At 49.5% G+C, this 14,375-nt stretch overlaps 1 protein-coding gene across 8 annotated transcripts in view; it reads right to left on the reverse strand.

Annotated features, from left to right (window-relative positions):
• The window catches only part of Asap1 (ArfGAP with SH3 domain, ankyrin repeat and PH domain 1), a 289,301-nt gene extending 275,557 nt beyond the window's left edge, over positions 1 to 13,744 (reverse strand). For all 8 annotated transcript variants that reach the window (XM_029469564.1, XM_021182730.2, XM_029469563.1 and 5 more), the window contains exon 1: positions 13,668 to 13,744. The gene's annotated coding sequence lies outside the window, so the exon portion shown is untranslated. The remainder of the gene's footprint in view (positions 1 to 13,667) is intronic.
• Positions 13,745 to 14,375: the final 631 nt, after the last annotated feature.

Here is a 14,375-nt window from a genome sequence, read left to right on the forward strand (position 1 = left end):
CACCACCATCACCACCACCATCACCACCATCATCACCACCACCACCACCATCATCACCACCACCACCATCATCACCATCACCATTGCCACCATCACCATCAAATCATCATAACTCCCATCACCATACTAGTTTTCTAGGTATGCCATAACAAATGACCAAAACTGGTTCTTTAAAAACAACAGAAATATATTCCTTCACAATTCTAGCATCCCCAAATCAAGATGAGCAGGGCCATCCATAGTCTCTTTGATGTCTTTAGCAGTGTCAATCTTCCCTTGTCTATTCCTAGTTTGTAACAGCTACCAGCAGTCCTAACTGAGATACACATCCCTCCATCTGCCGATGTCTGAGGATCCCTATTCTTCATTGTCTTCTTCCAACTCTTTCTTTCTCTTTCTCCTCTTCCCAATCATACTATCCTGCCAAAAATAATGTCAGGTAGCGTTCACATTGCTGCGATAAAACAACATGACCAAATGCAACTTGGAGAGGAAAGGGTTTATTTCATCGTATACTTCCAGGTAACAATCCATCACTGAGGGAAGTTGGGAAAGGACCCTGGAGGCAGGAAATGAAGCAGAAGCAGAAGCTATGGATGTTGCTGACTAGTTTGCCCTCCTGACTTGCTCAGTTTATGTCCATATACACCCAGGACCACATGCCCAGCAACACCTACAATGGACTGGGCCCTTCCACATCAATACTAATTAAGAATAGGCCCTGTAGTTTGATCTTATTGAGACAAATTCTCAATCATGGGTTCCCTCCTCTCCTATGTCTCTTGACGAGAGAAAAAAAAAAGAAAGAGAAAGAAAGAAAGAAAGAAAGAAAGAAAGAAAGAAAGAAAGAAAGAAAGAAAGAAAGAAAGAGGGGAGGGAGGGGAGGGGAGCGGAGGGAGGTGAGAGGGAGGAAGGGAGGGAGGGAGAGGGGAGGGAGAGGGGGAAGGGGGAAAGAAAGAAGCCAGCACACTCAATGAATTAATTTTAACTTGATTTCCATTGAAGAACTTATTTCTCAATAATTTACAATCTGAGATTCTAGGGATTAGGACTTTAAAAACACATTTTTGGAAGGGCATGACTTAACCTGCAACAATCAGCCCCACTCTCACGAAGGCAGCTTCCATTTCCTGTTCCCTAGTCCCCAGGTACCAGGCACGTGCTCTCCACATACCTCTTCAGAGACTTCTGGCCACAGCTCAGAGAGCAGAAATCTCCTTGTCTCCATTTGAAAGAAAACAAACCTGAAGCTCCGAGAGACCTCAAGAGTTTTTTCAGGTCATCAAATAAGCCAATAAAAGTCCAGGCTGGGGCTCACGTGAGCCCAGCCATCTACCACTCCAGAAGCTGGGTTTCTGCTGCTCACTCTGCAGACGTGGCTGCCATCTGTAAATGTTCCACGCGGTTCATCTCCTCACACTGCAAGTTTAAAATCTCCTCACTGAACTCAACTTACCCCAACCGACTCGAAACTCGTTCCAAGAGGAAGACATCCCACACATTCGTGTGTTGTCCATCCGGATGCTTTAGGAAGAAAAGAAGTTTTGAAAAGCAACACCTATTTTTTCACTGGCTAATTCAAACACCTCCACTGATCTGTTCTTACTTTCCCCTGTGACAGCTGCCTCTGGGGACTAGCCTACCTGCAGCATGACACACTAGGTCCCAGGAGCCAGGCGTTCTGCCCCTAAGAGGCAGCACATGAGTGTCCAGTTACACGGTGGCCATGGGAGGAGCACGGGGCACAGGTTTGCTCTCCTTTTCTACGTGAACACCGTTGAGCAGCAGGTTCAAGTCCTAGTCCTTGGCAACAACTCACAAGATTGTCAACTTCAGCCAAATACAGGTTGCCAAACTCTAAGCCAAAGAGGCACAGAGGAAGAAGTCATCACAGACTGACTAACCATCTGAGTTGCTACAGGGTGAGCACTTTATTGAGTGCATGTTAAGGCCCCTGGGTCTGATGGTGCAGAGATCTGACTGCTTCCTCTTTCCCTGGCCTTCCCTTCCCTAAGCAGAGGATGGACACCAATGCTTGATTGGCAGGAAGGTGGCCCTAGCTGAGGCGTGAACCTCCACTGGCAGTCAGTGGTTTGGACAAAGAGGCGAACACTGAGTTAGGAAGTGGCTAGACAGTTTGGGGGTACCACATTGTACACACACACACACACACACACACACACACACACACACACGGAGTGTAAAACATAATACCTAACAAGTCTTCCTTTGACCTTCCCTGCGAGGCACGGTCAGGTACCTTTTTACAAGCACACCATAGTACTGCATGTGCCTGCATGATCACACAAAGCACACTGGATTACTCTTGGTGCACACACGTCTCCATTGACACGGAAGGTCTCAGACAGGCAGAGATGGTGCTAGTGCATAACCCAATACCTGCACGAAGTAGGCACTTAATAAAGAAAGAGAGAGGGGGAAGAGGGAGAGGAAGTGTTAGCTGTTAAGGTACTCAGGAAGATGACTGCAGAGAAGGCCTCGCAGAGAAAATGCCTGGGAGCCATCCTTAAAGAGGCAGCAGCCTTTGGGGAAGCCAAAGGGAGGGAATGGAAAGCTCAAGTGAAGACAGCGAGACTGTGAAGACACAGATGTACACAGTGCAGGGGAGCCCTTCAGAGCGGCACTGAGAGTGTGTGTGTGCTAAGAGCAGGAGGAGACCAAATTTCACGTGAGATGGCTCACATCCCTTCGAGTTATTAGTTAAGTTGGGGCTTTTGTTTTTCTAGGTGTTGGTTTTGAGACAGCATCTCACGATATACCTCTGCTTTTCGGATGCAGGGAATAAAGACATGCACTAGTGTGCCTAGTGGGTTAAGGAAAAACAATGTGGGTTGCATGGCTACTGAAGTAGGTTATTATATAATGAATAAAGAATCCAGTGTCTCGCTCCTCCCATCCTTCGGCTTTGACATCTTCAATATGTTCTTCCCAAGTTAGGAACCCATCTCATTGGCCCAACAGTAACATGAAATCTGTTGGTTTGTTTTGAGACTAGCCTTGAGATCACTGTGTAGATAAGGATGGTCTCAAACGCCTGATCCCCCAGCCTCCACTTCCCCGTGCTGAGATTGCAGGCATGCTCTTCCACACCAGGCTGGAGAATGACTACTGGGCTCCATGCATGCTAAGCAGCGCTCCACCAACCTTGTACCCTCAGTCCTAAATGTTCTAAGAACGAGACAAGATCTTTCCCCAGTTCCACACCTAATGCATTGGCCAGAATCATGTCATGAGTCCAGGCCTAAACCAGTCACTGCCAAGGGGACAAGACCATGGTGAGGATTTGCCCTTGGAGCTCCACCTCCCTCCTCAATAGTCCTGGAATAGAGACTTTCGATGGTCAGTGGTTTGTCAACAAAAAAGAAGGGAAAATTATATTGGGCATGCAGTGTCTGTTATAGATTCCCACCCACTCACCTACAAGACATCTCCATCCATATAGCGTGTCTTAAGAACTCTGGAATAGTTGATCCTGACTGTCAGTTCAACATGATCTATAATCTTCTAAGCATGTCACTGAGGGAGTTTTTATTTTAAGTTAATTTGGGCTAGAAAACACACTAAATTTGGACGGTACCATTCTATGGCTACAGTATTAGACTGAATAAAAAAGGAGAAAGTGAGCCGAGCACTGCTTTCATCTCTCTGTTTTGGGACTGTGGATGCAACAGGACCAGCTACCTCAGGCCTATGGAGGCAGCACCTTCCTTGATCTGGTGAACTGTCTCCTCAAAGTGTAGCTAAAATAAACCCTTCCCCTCTTAAATTACTTGGTACAGCAACAAGAAAAATTAATTAATAGAGGTTTCCTCACTACCACAGAATGCTTGACTCGGAAGCATTATGAAAGAAAGAGAGGTGGATAAAGGTCTGGAGTTTTGAGAAGTTCAAAACCATGGACACTTGGATCAGCACATTTCTGGTGAGGGTGTTGTGGCGGGTGGTATATGCTGGCTGGCAATGGTGGCAGCATGTGTCAGAGCAAGCAGTCTCATTTCTGAGCTAGGAGGCAGAGAGAATTGGGTGGAACCAGGCTGGCTCCCTTGGTAACAACCCTCTTGAGGCACCTTTCCAGGGTAAGTCCTGATCCCACCCCCTTACCTTTTCCCCACCCTACCCATTGCCCCCATGACCTCCCACTCCTAAGAAGTTCCATCATCTCTCACAAACACACCAAGAGGACCAAACCTCTGATGCACACAAATCCTGGGCCACACAATTAAGGCTCATCCAAGCCACAGCACACAGTGCAGTCTGCAGAGAGCCCATACCTCCACCCCGCTGCCAGTCTATTTTAGGCCTGAGGAAGTAACTGTCCTGTGAGAGGAAGCTTGCTAAAGGCTATTACAGGAAGGTCTATAAAGATGCTGCTGTTTGAGTTTCCACATGAAGGGTTCCGTGATGGGGGGGGGGGGGTGGCACAGACAGGAAACAGCGGGGACAACTGAATTCCAGAGGCAGCCCTGAATGCAGTGTTATTTCAGCTAAGAGCTTTACCTTTTTTCCTGGAGCGAATAATACAACACTTAGACCTTTCCCCAAATCACCAGCACATGCCGACCACGGGATTTGGTCCAGCTTTTCTCAGGCTGGACTCCCCTTCCTCAGTAGCCACTTACGGAAATGTTCCCGAGCTCAGATGGCACCCGTCCGTTACCAAAGCTCTCTCTGATCATGTCCCTGGAATGACATCGTTGGCCCTCCAAGCTCAGGGCTGATATCTGCCAGCTCTCCTATGGGGGTCCTGGGGGTGGACATGGGTTTAACATTACATAATTACACCTCTCTCTTCTGTCCACCTGCCGAGTACTTGGGTACACATAACTTCTGGTTCTCCGTTATCCACCCTAAGAGCTGGCACACAGCAAACGAGGTACGGAAACTCTTCCAACTGATGAAGCCTTTCCTTTCCCTAACTCATCAAGCAAAAGGAAACTCTTGTCTCACTTTTGTCTTGCACCGATCATGTGCCAGGAGCTTAGGCACTTTCTTTATATGTTTTGTTTGACACCCCTCACCTCCCCAAAAGAAGAACTGTGAGATTTTTCACTGTTTACATAAAAGGAAATGAACATTTAGGGAGGTTAAGAGAAAGGCTAAGGATAGACCCTGGAGGGCCATATAAAGAATCGGGACGGACTCACATCTTCACACACATATAGAGTGGGTAAGGAGCTCAGTGACCTTGTTTGAAGTCTTGCCACTTACAAGCCAAGGGACCTTGAGGGAGCTAGTGTATCTCAGTTACCCTTGTGGTTAGAACACTTTCTCTCCCACAGGCTTATGATGGAGAGTGAATGACTTAGAGAGAAAACGCCTCAGGACACCGCTAGACAAACACCCACCCGAAAGGAACATCATCCATTATCGCTGCCCCCACGTGCAGGGGCTTCCCATGCCAGCATGCAGTATGTGTTCCATTGCCCAATCACCTTAGGCAGGAAGATGGACCTGCACAGAGGACAGGCCACCAGAGTACATGAGCACCGCCCCTCAGACGAGCAGACCAAGAGACCAGTGGGTTAAAGCCACAAAAACACATAGATCCTATCCCATAATGACTTTAAGTGGCAGTCTGGCACTCAGTTGTGGAACCCCAGTGGAAGTCACAAGAGCCAGCTCAGCTCCCCAAAGCCCAGCTGCTGGCAGTACACCAGCGCACTGAAAAAGCTCCCAGACTAACCAGCACACTTCCACTCTCCCCATGTCCACTGCGCAATCTTGTCCTTAGTCAGTATCAGGCCCACGACTAGAACTCAGAATCCCCAATCTTAAGTTCATATTTTTTTAAATTATCTCCTATCCTAGCTGTCTTCTGTCTCCCTGCTCCCTCCCTCCTTCCTTAGGAAATAGTTTTTCCTCACCACTATTCAAGGTTAGACACTGAAGCTTGCAGGGTCCCTGAACCAGGCCTCCTCCTTTTCCAGCAGTAAGTACCTACAGCAAGCAGATGAAGACAGGAGGAGCAAACTCAGGAAATACTTGCTCTCTGAATTCACCCTTTAAAACAACAACAACAAACAAACAAACAAACAAAAACCCCAGGTTTGCCTGTAGCCCAGGCTATCTTCAAACTTGATAAGTGGCTAAGGTTGACCTTGAACTTTCCCTGCTTCCACCCAATGAGATTACGCGTTTGCACCGCCATGCCAAGCTTTGAGGGTACCACAGATTTTACCCAGGGCTTTATTTATGCTACACAAACACCCCACCAACTTCATCCCCATCCCTGACGCCAACCTTTTATTGCTAATGTGTTAATAGAGAATTTTTTTTATACATTTTCATGAATGTTCTTTCTTCTCCAGCCTTCTGAAGAAGCCAGACTGAATTAAGCAATCTGGTACCTACCAGAAACAAAGAAAAGCCAAAGCCTCTTCACAGAGCCGAGGCCCTGAAAAGATCAAAGTCTTCTCTGAAAAGATAGCCTGAATGTTTCTTTCCAACTGTCCAGAGAAGTGTCAAGAAAGCCTTAGGACAGCAGTTCTCAACCTTCCTAATGCTGGAACCCTTTAAGACAGTTCCCCATGTTGAGGTGGGCCAAACCATAAAAATTGTTTTCGTTGCTACTTCAGACCTGTAATTTTGCTACAGTTATGAATCATTATGCCAATATCTGCTATGCGACCCTTGTGAAAGGGTCGTTCGACCCACAAAAGGATCTTGACCTATAGGCTGAGAACCGCTGCGTTAGGGTCTGGGGCAGGGTAAGCATCGTTCCCTGAATGCTCTGGGTAGGCAAACTCTCTTCTACCAGGAGCCTACTGACCGAATCTTCAGTCCAGACTCTCTGGCAGAAAGTCAGGGGCCCAGGAAACACCCAGGGCTGCTACAGAAGAGACAGACCCCTCTGGAACACAGGATACCTGAGGGCCCCCCAGAGCCCAAACCACTGTGTTCCCCCAAACAGAACACACCACAAACAAAAGAAGTAACTCATTCAGAACAAGCATCGTGGGTCAGTCTGAACGAGAACATCAGCGTGTTTGAAATGATGTAAAACAGAGAGGGGAAGCCCAAAGGAAAGAGTACAATCCGGGGATAAGTGGCCAGGATAAGAAGTTGAACAGGAAGCCCTTTTCAGCCTACGCCATCTCCCTAGCCCTTCAAGCACCATCTGACAAAGAACCAACAGTAATTCCTACGAATGACAGGAACAGTCATTACCACTGAAAACTTAAGGATGGAAAATTCTAGAAGCAGGACAACATGGCTGAACGACGTGAGCAACGTGTAACCCTTCCTCCTCTCTGCTCAGCACTGCACAGAATAACGGGGTCCCGCTCCTTCCACCAATCCCCTTCAAAGTGGCCCATGTTACAGGAAAGACGACAAAATGAACAGCTTCTCGCAGGATGGCTGCAACAAAGCCACAGTAAGGGTACCCCTCATGTTCTTCCCACATTGTCCAAGTCAACTATGTGCAGTTAGAGGGGGCGGCTGGGTCACGAGCAGACAGCCCTGAGTCTACCACGGCTCCCCTCAGGGAACTATTCCCTCTGGCCATCCTGCTTTAATGGTGTCACAGACGTCAGGGGACAACTACTACACAGCCTGGCTAAGCATCCCTCTCTATTTTACTCCAAAATAGAAACTGCTTTGGTAAAACATGCACACAGGATATTACACACACACACACACACACACACACACACACACACACACACACACACACACACAGGCACGCACGCACGTGCACAGGATTTAGTGCACACAGAGATCTCTGACCAAAAAACGTCATGCTCAGGTTTGAACAGGGAAGTGCAGGCAATCCCGGAACGGGTACAGTTGCCATCTTGCCGTCCCTCTTCCTGTCCTGCCTACAGAGATCCAGAAGAGCCTGCTACTGCAGAATGTGTGTCACATCTGGAGGAAGTACCATTGGGTGTGCTCTCCTTCGTCCCAAACGAGACTCCAACTGGGCCCCAGGCAAGGGTGAACCTGCTTACTCCTAGTTTTCCAAGTCTGTGTGCACCTTCACACTTCCTGGCTGCAGGCAAAAGAAGAAGAGGAAACACCAGAAATATCACAAGACTGGCGGTGTTTCCAGGGGGATGACGGAGAACTTCAGGTAGCCAACGCCCTCGGCTCTGCAGCCCAGTGTGCTGGTGGCCAGCAGAGCTAATGTGGATCTCCAAAGTGCTTATGCCTCAGGAAAGCATCTGGCTTCCAGGAGTATCTGGGACAGCAGCCCATTTTCTCTAACTGAAAGCCTGCTGAAATCTGGTCTTAATTACCCCCTAACAGCGACGTGGCTGCATGACACATCATGGCCGAGGCCCTTGCTCTCAGACAATGAGGCCACCTACCCATGCACCACTAGCAAGCTGGGTCTCCACTGTTAGTGTTTCCCCCAAGGTGCAAACGGATTTGTCATGGGCCAACACAGGACCTCTTCTGACCTCTCTTGTGCCTTTGAGGACAAGGCTGGCTCATATTGGGAACGCTAGCTCTGACTTTGGAACCAAGATTTTAGCTGAACAAAAGGGGCTTCGTGAAGTGCTGAGAAATGAAGTCTAAGCCAAGTTTCAATAAGAGGAACAGTGCCCTAACCCCTGACTCCCATTTTAGAGAGGATGTGATGACAGGTGAGCTGGGAGGACTTTTATAACTGATGAACTCATTCACTGCTGAGGAAGGATAAGAAGGGTTGGCATCCCTGGGCTGAGAGGAAACCATCAGGCCTAACTCCCCACAGCAGAGAGCAAAGGAAGGGCTAAACACTCATCACTAGTGTCACAGGAAATGTCCCTGACCTGTCTTCCTTGCTTGGTTAGCAGTCTCTCCCCTGACTACCCACAGCACCACCACCGCCCTACCAACACACCCCAAAGGCATCCTGAGGACAAGTTTAGTTATGTGGGAAAAGGAACTGAAGGCTGCAGACAGAAACAATGATACCAGGCAGCCCTTCTTCAAATAAGGACAGTGGGGATGTTGGTGCTTGTCTATCAGACATGAAGTCTTGGGTTCTATCCACAGCACTCCATAAACCAGATGTGGGGACGTCCACCAATGATCCCAATTGTAATCCTCAAACTTAGAAGACAGGAGCAGAAACATCAGAAGCCCAAGGTCAGCCTTCAGCCTTGGCTAGGGGGAAAACAAACCAACCTAGAGAGAGTGGCTGAGATTACACAGCAGCCCAAAGCAAACGCCTAATGAGTTTATGTAGGAGAGAGATTCCAAAGGTAGAATCAAAACGGCCGTAGGAGACCACTGATGACTTGGGAGACACGAGCCAAGTACACAGCTGGTTCCAAAGCTGGGGAGAAAGCCCAGCCCTCTTTAGAGCACAGAAGGACACCTTGACTTTAGAATGCTGAGGCCTATTCAGACTCTGGAGCTGTAAGATGATAACTTCTATTGGCTAAATCACGTTTCTTTTATTACTACAGCAACAGATAAACTAATATACTATCATTACACTCACCTTTAAAAAAGACCACTTTTATCCACATGCCTGCTGCCCAACTCAGTAAGAACAGCTCACACTTCTTGAGCCTACATGCATTTGCCTTCAGCATTTACCATTCTGTATTTAGGGCCAGTCTGAATGTTTCACGGGCATAAGAGATGAAGAAAACGTAACTTCAGTGCAACAGGATAAGAAGGAACCAAGGAACCAAGAGTGGGCCAGGAAGGCGAAAGCATCTTCCTGGAGATAAAGACATGGATGCATTGAAGAAGATAAGTGGGAGTCAGCCAATGAAAGAGGAAGAGCACGCCAGGCAGGGATAAGGGAACAGATGCTCAGGGGAAATGACACAGCAGGTGCATGGTAAGGAAGCGCTTCAGTGGCTCAGCTTCAGGCCGGGAACCATGTCTCCAGCCTCGGCATCTCGTCTTCTCTTAGTTTAAGGACCTCTGTCTTCCTCTCTGTCTGAGACCTTCCTATGGATCCCAGCCTTAGCGCAGTCAGTACCAAGCTTTTTCCCTACAAACCTTAACTCCTTCCACATTTTTCCTGTCCCCAATATGAGGCCACCGTGCCCCAAGCTGCTTGAGATATTGTCAGAGGACCCATATTTGAGTCCCCCCCCCATCTCCAACCATGTCCCATCATCTCTATAGAATCCATCGCATGTATCAGTTCTCTCTCCATGTCCTAACTGCTACTCACTAGCTCCTTCCCGCCTCCACTGCAACCACTCCAGTCTGCTCGCCCTTTTTCTGGAATAGCAAAAACGGCAGCTTAATGCAGCCTTGCTGCACCTACTCTTTGTTTCTATGACCCACTCTTCATGAAGCAGGCTCTTCGACATGTCCAGGGTATACTCCTGAGCCTAAACTCAGTAACGCGGCCTTTGGTGGGAGGATCCAAGCTGTGTGAACGGGGCTCTAAAACACATATCAACCTCACGTGAGCTCCTGACTCGGCTCACTCCCTGCAATACTTGGAGCCCTCCTGTGCACAGAAGACTTTGTATATTCCTACCCATCGCCTCGGAATGTCCTTTCCCTACATCTCAGCCTAGCTACTCCTCTATCTTCCAGTCTCAGACCTGGCTTTCTCTGGTAAACCAAGAGCCAACTCTACTCACACCCTCCTCTTCGTTCGCCGATTTCCTGGGTAACTTACATCCCACAAGTTTTCGTTCTTTACAAGTCACCAGCTTCTTCCCAGATGCCCAGGTCCTCTAGTGGAATACAAGCCCCAGGAGGGTGAGGCCTCATTGATCCTGGTCCTCACTGTCTCACGGGGACTCCGTGCACGGCTTAGCATAGAACAGGTACTCAGTGGATGTTTGGGGAATTGATTAATTAAATGAAAGAGTATAATCCTGACAATGAAAGATGGGGCAGAAAAGACGAGGCCTTGAGAACAGGGTGCTATTCATCTTTGCATGACTACCACCTCCCACAATAGAGCCACTTAGCAAATGTTTACTGCATACAAGAAAGAATGACTCCATCCAGATGAACTTGAGAAAGGCTGTCCTTTCTGGGAAAGACTCCCAAGGAGTCCCCTCTTTGGGGGGGGGGGCACTCGTGTGTGTGTGTGTGTGTGTGTGTGTGAGAGAGAGAGAGAGAGAGAGAGACAGACAGACAGACAGACAGACAGACATATATGCACATCTGCCTGAAAGCATATACCAATGACTAAACACAGGAGTCATATGGGGTCTCCACTGTACCCAAAGCCAGGCCAAGGCGTGCTAGCAAATTCAAGCAACCATGCTATCTTCACCCACTCACTCTGTGGGTGCTAGATTTACCAGGACATCTGGCTTTTTACATGCGTGCTAGGGATTTGAACTCAGGTCTTTACACTTGTACGGCAAACACTCTTTTCCATGGAGCCATATCCCCAACACTCTCTTAGTCCATCTTAGGAGGCAACAAGTCTAGAGCATAGAACAAGTGCTTAATAAGTGTGAGATGCCACTGTCAGCATTGCTCATGTAGGGATCATCTAGGCAGATTTCTAGAAAAGACCTTGGAGCCGACGTCAGATACCCCAGTGAGAGAAAAAGAAGATGGAAGGAGAAAATGTAAGGGGCCCAGGAAGATCCCATCTGACACAATGAGAACTTGGTTGGGAAAACCCACGAACAACACAGGTACAGGGGGGCTCTCGTGTCCCCCAGACCACAGCCACCTGGGTGCAACACGGAGCAGCCGGCTGGGAGGAGGGTCTGGACTAGGAGGGCTCAGCCTGAATGCACACATTCATCTCTGGGCCTGCAGGGCCTGCACTGGTTTTGAAAATCTAGCTGGCTGTGGTTGTGGAGGCCTGGAGAGGTGTAAGGAATTTCAATTTCCTTCACCAAATGGCAAGCTTGTGAAAAAGTCCTTTCTCTCTAACATTATCACATACTAAAGAGGAAAAGCCAACCACTCAGCTTTCAAGAAGAGGAAACTAGGTGGGCTGCCTAGCTCGCAGAGAGAGGAGGATTCAGAATTGAGACTTCTGAAAAAAATCTCACAGCACATTCTGTGTCAAGACAATGCTGGCTTGGAGTTCGTCTGTTTCAAACAAAATGAGAGAATAGAGAAAAGCACCCCCCACACCCATATAATAACTACAATTGTATGCTTCAAATCCACTTGAAAGCTGAATCCCAAATCCACTTGTGTCAGTGAACAGGAGAAGTTGGGCAATACTTTTTTCTTTTTCTTTCTTTCTTTCTTTCTTTCTTTCTTTCTTTCTTTCTCTCTTTCTTTCTTTTTTAGATTTTTTTTTAATTACCATACAAGTACTAAAAACCATTATGCATTTCTAAACAGGGTAATTTTAAAACCTCTTATCTCAAAATATGTTCTTTGAGATAACTGCATAGCTCAGAAACAACACCAATAACAGATAAGAGAACAGGAGAAGGTGCTAAAGTGGAGAGAGTTGAAAGACACAGTAACACTCCTGGTTTATGGCTGGCAGATCACAATCTGGCAAAAACAGGGTGGCCAGGCCAGGGAGTTTAGAGGCTTGGAAGTAAGCTATTCCTGGCCAGGCCACCAAGTAGTTGTGTCCATAGAATCTTTCTGAATCTCTTCCACATTAAAAGAGAAAACAGTTGTTTTCCGAGATTCTTTTCTTTTTGGCACCCCACCCCCCTCTCAAGCCCCTCTCCCAATGGCCACTACACAGGGGCCTTCCAGCGGCTCACAAGAAGACCTGGCCACTCGGGCTACAATAGACAAGAAACTGGCCTAAGAATTACATTCTGTTTTACAATCTGAAAACATTACTCAGCAATCCTGTACCACTGCTATCCCAGAAGCAATCCTGCTAACACAACCTGATGGAGTCGATGGAAGGGGGAAAATGGTCTTTTGCATCTGTACAGCTAAGGCTAAGGTCAAGTTAACTTGGTCTAGACCTGGCTAAGCCTCTCCTTGATAAAAAGAACACGCCCTACGAGGGCGTGAGATGATGTCTCTGGATGAATTAAACAGCAGAAAACCAGATACCAGCGAGTTTCTTTCTTTCTATTTTTTTTCTCGCTCTTAAACTTACTGTTGCTCTCATAAAAAGCATCAGGTTCCAAAATGGTACAAGCGGAAGAAGACATAGGCACTTCTCAGCTCCCAAGGGGGATTACCACCCCCCATTCCCGGTTTCTTTTCCTTTTAAGTGGTCTGGGGCCTGCCTGGCAGCGCCATGTCCAGGCCGGGACCCGCGCCGAGGGGAACTTTCCTCTGCTGCGCCCGAGACAATGCGGCGGCCAATGCCCGCGCCTCCCCGCCGCGCGGGGAGAGAGCGCCCCTGGAGAACCGGGAAAAGTGCCGGGGAGGAGAAGGAAAGCGCCTCCGAGGGCCGGGAGAGCGCCCCAGAGGAGAAGGAGAGAGCCCCGATGGGAGGGGAGAGTGCCCGGGAGGACAGAGAAAGCGCCCCCATCGGACTCGGGAAGCGCCCCGGCGTCTGCCCTGGCCTTCTCCTGGAGCCGGGACCCTTGCGCCCCTGGCGCACGCCCCCAACCCGGGTCTCCTCCGCGGAGCAGGGGAACGCGCGCTCCGGCGCTGCGGCTGCGGAGTCCCCGGGCCGCCCGGCCAACCCCTGCAGAGCCGGCCGCGCGCCCCGCACGCCCCCGGCTGGTGCTCTGCGGGCGGACGGGGACACCCGGAGCCCACAGGGGGTGTGCGGGTGGCCGTACAGCGCCCCACCGCGCCTGTTCCCGCCGCCCCGCCGCCTCGCCACTCACCGGGACCGGGCGGGCCGCTGGGCATTATTCCATCGCGGGCGCGGCGAGGCCGGGCGAGGCGCGGGAGCCGAGCGCGGCGCAGGAAGGGGCGGGCGACCATGTGCCGAGGAGGGGGGAGGAGGAGGCCGGCGACGCGGAGCCGCTCTCTCGAGCCCGCTCGGCGGCGGCGGCGGCGGCGGTGGCGGCGGCGGGAGCGGGCTGCAGGAAATCCAAACACTTCGGCAGGAAATCGGAATCCTGACTAAGCACTCCCGGCCCGCGGCTGCCCCGCGCCGGGGGCTCCCGCTGCGTTTAACCCTTGGCCCGCCGGGCACACTTCAGGGCACAGGAGTATAGGACAGTGTAGGAGATGCATGGGGTGGGCCTCCTTCTTGGCCACAGAAGGCAGAGGTGGGGCTTATCAGCAGAGAACCTTGGCCTTGAAGTGGAGCTTTGCTAAAGCTGGGACACCAAAAGACTGTGGCCTCTCTCCCATCCTGCACTGTCTTCTCCTAGGCTACTTTCTCCTGTTCCTTTCCGTCGGTTTCTATCTTCTTACCCAGTGCCTGGAGGCAAAACCTTTTGGATAGCACAGAGATGATCTGGCTAGCATTCGAGCATTCCAGGCTCTGAAACCTGGTTGGAAAATGGCCTTTTCCTCTTTCCTGCAAGTGATACTTCCTTGAGGCTCAGTTTCTCAAACAAGAAAGGAGTGTTCGTAGACTTAAT

Source organism: Mus caroli, chromosome 15 (assembly GCF_900094665.2).
Source record: "Mus caroli chromosome 15, CAROLI_EIJ_v1.1, whole genome shotgun sequence".
Classification (NCBI taxonomy): Eukaryota; Metazoa; Chordata; class Mammalia; order Rodentia; family Muridae; genus Mus; species Mus caroli.